Source organism: Lucilia cuprina, chromosome 2, assembly GCF_022045245.1.
Source record: "Lucilia cuprina isolate Lc7/37 chromosome 2, ASM2204524v1, whole genome shotgun sequence".
In the NCBI taxonomy this organism is placed as follows: Eukaryota; Metazoa; Arthropoda; class Insecta; order Diptera; family Calliphoridae; genus Lucilia; species Lucilia cuprina.
In genome coordinates this window covers 34284205-34290298 of record NC_060950.1, presented here as the reverse complement: position 1 = coordinate 34290298, position 6094 = coordinate 34284205, and the positions used below count along the sequence as shown (strand labels likewise).

The following is a 6094-nucleotide window of genomic DNA, read 5'->3' as shown; positions in this document are numbered from 1 at the left end:
AAGTTCTATATAAGTATAAATGACACTGCAGATTTTCGTAAGGATCGGCCCATATTTGACCTATATAAAGCCTCATTTAGAAATTTTAGTTTTTTTATCAATAAATTGCTTAAATATTTTGGAATTATGGTAATATTCAACGTAAAAGTTTCTTTAAAAAAATAAAAATTTAAAATATATACTCATGGTGTAGGGTATTATATGGTCGGTCATGCCCGACTATACTTTCCTACTTGTTATATATTTAAAAATGAATGTGTGTTTGTATGTTTTTATATGCGACTAAATAAACGGCTAAACCGATTTTCTTAAAATTTTCACAACATCTTCCTACTTTTTATGTTGAAATTTCAAATGAGCGAGGTGCCACTATAGTGTACCCAAATTTTGTACAAGTAACCACAAGTGACCACATCGGATATGCCATTCCATTTTAAGCATATTAGCTTAGCATTTGCAATGACGTTTAATAAAACTGAAGGTCAGTCCTTGGAAGTTTGTGGACTTAATCTAGAAAATCCATGTTTTTCACATGGACAGCTTTACGCTGCATGTTCACGAGCAGGAAAACCCTCAGATTTATAAGTATATGCACCAGATGCATATACATGTACACAATTAGAGTCTTGAGTTAACTTTCAATACTTTTTCAACATTACGAGATGTTTATAAACATTAATTTTTGTATATAGGTCAAACATTAACATTTAAAATATTCTTACATACATAATGTAACTAAGCTCCCATAAATAAATTTATTTGTGGAACTATGACAACATCCACACTCCATAACATTTTCTCTTTATAACAAACTGTTAACAATATTTGATGAATTCATGTTTACTTACACATTTCTAGCAGAAGCTCAGAACAGCTGTAATGCAAAGAATATTTTTAACATTGAAAATCTAGTATAAAAGCAAAAAACGAAGAAATTAAGGATTCCACAAAAAAAAAACACACACACAAACTGTAATAATAACAGCAATGAGAATGATTATGTAGCAAATATTTTTAAGAAAATGTTAGTACTTAACGGTAACTCAATACGTTTACAAAAATCTAATTGGTACACGGAAGATTTATAAAAATATAATTTATAAAATGTGTGTGATATTATTATGAATAATAAAATAATAAATTAAAAATGTAATATTAAAATGTACATAAAATATTACTTACTCCGCAGTTACACCTAAATGTTATTTTTTTAAGATTTTCACACAAACTTATTTTCAAAATTCATTTGAAATTGATTCTGTGACGTAGGCTGCAGGCAATTTTACTTTTCAAGATGTCATTTTCATTATATATATTACAATTAACAATATTTTTGAATAAAACAATACAAAAAATTAAGTCTAGAGAACTTTTTCAGAAGAACAATTAAAAATTAATCAATGATTAATTTATTGATTGTAAAATTTAAACAGTAGATAGAAAGAAATATTGAAAAGCAGATTTGTTTCAATTTTAAAAAGTGTGAGTGTATTGGTAAGAAATTGAAACTTGAATGTCAAAACTTGATCGTGTAATGCCCAAGTTAAGTTCTTGTTTTGTATTTGTGTTTATGAATGCATACGTTACCCAGCAGTTCGACGGGACAGTCCCGAACGGACCACTTAACCTACCACTTGTGGTGGCCCCTAGCCTCCTGACTACCCAGGTGACCGACCATTTTAACATGGGCTTGTCCTACGAGGAAGTCAATCGTCACTGTACACCCTACAAAGAGACATTAAAGAGACGATTGCCTCCGCTTTTAAGAGTATAATCTCTAGGTTACTTGAGGACAGTAAAGAGACTACTGTCTCCGCTCCCGCTTACAAAGGGGACACTAAAGTGACGACTGTCTTCATTCTCGATTACAAAGGGTACATTCGTGACGAATGACCTAAAACATACGAATTACCATCATCTAGGTGGGTAACTATTAGTGGAAATTACTGTCTTTTTCATATGCATTGACTCTTTGTCGAACTGCTGGGTATTTAATCATAAAATAATTTTAGTAAATACGATATTAAATATGAAAAAGTTCAGTTCAGTAATTTGACAAAAAAGTAATAATATGTAAGCCCTAATTCGTTGGTATTAATATTTCAATATAACACACATTCATGAAAGTATGCCATTAGTATATTCAAACCCCCGAAGCTGCTAGGTCAAACTTTTACGCTATCGCTAATTGAATGTTCATAGTGGGTTAACGCGATTTTTAATATTAAATAATAAAAACTATTAACGAATGGGGTATCATATGAAAGCTCTTTCGAAGTGTCATTGAATAATATCTAAATCAAGAACATCTATTTCCAAATTTTGCGGTTTCCGAATAAAAGAATATTTTTTGGAAAATCGAAAAAATGGTATTTAAACTTCTAACAAAATAGCCAATTTAAAAAAAAATTTGCGAAATGTACTGTTTCATGTGTATAAGTTAAATGCGGAAATTTTAAATATATTTAAATACTTAAAACATGTTTTTTTAACTTTAAACTATAATATTTTTTTAAAAAGAAAATTTTTGATTTTTTGCACATTTGGTATAAAAAGATGGAGGAAAACATTTTAATTTGAAGATAATTGCACGTTTTAGAAATGTTAATGACAAATGTAAAAGTTTGATACCTATATTAAATATGTTTGATAAAAATTTTGAGACTCTAAAAGAATGGAAAAAAACGCGAATATAAAAAAGTAATAAAATACAAGATTCATTTGATCACATAGAAATTAAATAAAATTTGACTAATTTGTCAAATTAAATTGTTATTAATATTTTATAATTTTACGGAAGCTGCTTTATGAATATTAGAGATTTTACAGTTACTAATGCGCTTTCGAAAGGCTTTTTAAATGATACCACTGTCGTCCTACTCTAATAAACATTTATATCTTTGCATAACAAGTGTTTACAAAATGGACTCAAATGACCCATTAAAAATCAATATTTGTGGTCAATAATCTGCAAGATATATTCCTTGAAAAGTTGTTCTAAACAAAACATATGTTTTTGAAGTGAATTCAATTTTTAATAAACTTAGTGTTAAAAAGCGGAACTTTAAATAAACATAATAACATAAAAGTTTGACTTACCAACGCCGTACGGTTTGGGGGCTTTAATAGTCTAATCTAGTACTTTAAGTTATCAAGAAATTTTTTCACCCCCCAGACCCTCAATTTGTTGCATGGTGTTATTTATTGCTGTATAACTGTTTTGTTTATCATATGTATACGTATGGTAGTATCAGCCTATTCTTTCTTTCTGACTTATATATGTATATGATTTGAACAGTTATACTTTCAGAACGAAAACAAGAAACATCATAGTAGTATATAGCATTACAAAAAAAGTAATTATTTTTTCGCGGTTGTTAAAAAAGTTAACGCACTAAATGGAATACGTTTTTTATTACATATTTTTATACCCACCATCAAACAAGATGGGGGTATATTGTTTTTGTCATTCCTTTTGTAACACATCGAAATATTGGGCATAGATCCACAAAAGTATATATATTCTAGGTCCTTATTAAATTCTTAGATAATCTAGCCATGTCCGTTTGTCATCTGTCTGTTGAAATCACAATAGGGGCCACACGGGAAGATTAATATTCTCTATAAGTAAGGTTTATTTGGTATTGAAAATGGGAAATATCGGTCCATGTTTTCGGATAGCCCCATACAAGTGAAACAACTTTAACGGACATATCTGTTTTAAAAGTACGAGTATACCGATGAATTTCGACATAAAAAAGTTTTATATGAGCCAAAATCTTCCTATCAAATTGACCCTACCCCCAATATAAGGTCCCCTTTAAAAATTAAAATGTGTGATAAAATTCATTGAAATATATTTGGTAGATTTTGAAAAAAAAAAACTACTTAAAAATTAAAAAAAGTAGTTAATTTTTACTTTGAAACTGATTTTTCTGATTTTCAATATCAAACTGATTTTGATAACAGTAAATATTTTCGGTGATTTTAATTGATTTCTTTTGCTCAAGGTTTATAGAAAGCGTGCTTTAACCACAGAGTCAGACAGAAGGAGAAAACTAAATCGATTCAGAATTTCATAAGGTCATACCATATATACATATTTTGTTGGGTCTCAGATAAATATTTCTTGGTGTTATAAACTTATATATGCCATATAAAGATTGTCAATTTGTTTTATTTCTTAGAATATTTTAGTCTTTCAGATTACAGATAATTTTAAATGAAATATCATTAGTACGAACAACATGCATCCTTGCGGACAGCTTCTGATAGGTGCCCTATTAGAGTAATTTATAATTCTTCTTACTTGGTATTCCACGGACAACTACTTGTAGTTTTCTTTTCTTCGTTTTATGTGCTACATCATATTCAACACCACTTGTAAAAATTACTTTTATTTCAGCCTGTATGATTTGGTAAGTTTTAATATAAATTACATTTTATATATTTAGAATTTTAAAATTTGTTCATTTAAACACAGATTGATTCACTCGCTATCATGTTTCAAATAATAGTGCCGCAACTATAAAATTGGAGTACAAAACCTCTGATATTCCAAAGTAACAGCAGCATACCTAACAGCAGAGGATAAATTATATTGAAAATTCTGTTCAAATCAGTTCACAGTTAATATAATTCTTTAACAGTCTATCTTGTCGCTCTTCGTGTAAATTATTATTTATGTATAAATTTTGTGGAATTTTAGTAACAAAAAATTTTATTTGTGAAAAATGTTTATTTAATTTGTAACATTTATGCTTTTATTTTAATACAAATAAATTTTCTATTTAAGATAAATAATTCTATAGGTAATCATTTAAATTGAATTACAACTAATCAATAGTAAGTATATACGAAATTGTGTCAAAGCTTTAATTTTTTTTTTTTTTTGGAAATTTTAAGTAACGTAGAAGAATGTAGAAAAAATTAGAAAAATAAAAACTTCGGTAAAGAAAAAGAGAAAATTCAAAAAAATAAAATTTAGTGGCATATTGCATTTAAAATTTTAATATGTAGGAGCAGATTGCACAAGCTTTATAAAAAGGATGGACGGATATAACAATGAAATTAATATTTATGGCTTTGATGAAAAGAGTTTTTATTTTAGTATTACAATTTAGTTGAACATCATTTGTATTGTTATAACATTCGAATTTTGATACAGTATTGATATAATGAAACAAGTTTATTTAATTTTTCTAGAACAAAGTTTTTTTAATAAAACTTTTCTAATATAAGTATTTTGTAAGTGTTTCAAAGTAGAAAATGAATTACAAAATTAATCTACAGAAACAAAACAAATTATAATTCAACATAAGTTTTGTTGGTTAAACGAACATAAGTAAATAAATACTCGTACAATGGTGACAATTTATTTATACACTTCAATACTGAGTAATATACTATTTATTATTTTCTCCTTCTTCCTATTCATTAATTGCGGTATATAAGTCATAAGTTACTTAATTAATATTTTGTACACTTCTTTTGGAACAAAACTAAATGAAAATGTCCACTTTATTAATTGAAGCACAGTAAAATAATTAAAGAGTGTTGTTGTGAGTACGACAGTGAAATACTGAAAAAGAGGACCAGGTTCGTAATAATAACTAGTTCTAAAGCTGGAGGTCCACACCACGTGTTCTGCGATTTCTTGCATTCTGTGCGTCTGTTAAAAAAGTAGAATCTATGTATTTATATGCTGAAAGTTACAAGCACAAAAACGTAGAATGCTTAAAGTAGATCTACTTTATACTTTTATAAAAGCCACAAGCGGCGCACGAACATGTCAGCTGATTTCTACACTTTATATTCTTTATATATTTATCAATTTTAATAAATTACAAGTAAGACTGTTATATTCGGCCATGCCGAATCTTATATACCCACCATCAAATCATTCATGTTTATGTAGAATTTTACTGATGTACTCACATTTTTGGGTCAGTAATAAGTCTTAAAGTCATTTTTAGAAGGGGACCTTGGTAAGGTCAATTATAAATCCATTTTCATTAAATGATTTTATTTCCTATAAAACTTTTTTATGTCGAATTTTATTGCTTTATATATATGTTATGAGCAGATATGAGCA

At 28.0% G+C, this 6094-nt stretch overlaps 1 long non-coding RNA gene across 7 annotated transcripts; it reads left to right on the top strand.

Annotated features, from left to right (window-relative positions):
• The first annotated feature begins 1043 nt into the window (after nucleotides 1–1043).
• On the top strand, nucleotides 1044–4795 carry LOC124421392. Of its 7 annotated transcripts, none has more exons than XR_006941630.1 (3): nucleotides 1044–1106; nucleotides 4188–4418; nucleotides 4484–4795. It is a non-coding gene; the product is annotated as an uncharacterized LOC124421392 (long non-coding RNA). The 7 variants fall into 7 exon arrangements; XR_006941633.1 differs by having other exon boundaries at nucleotides 1046–1106; nucleotides 4198–4418; XR_006941629.1 differs by having other exon boundaries at nucleotides 1050–1149; nucleotides 4198–4418.
• Nucleotides 4796–6094: the final 1299 nt, after the last annotated feature.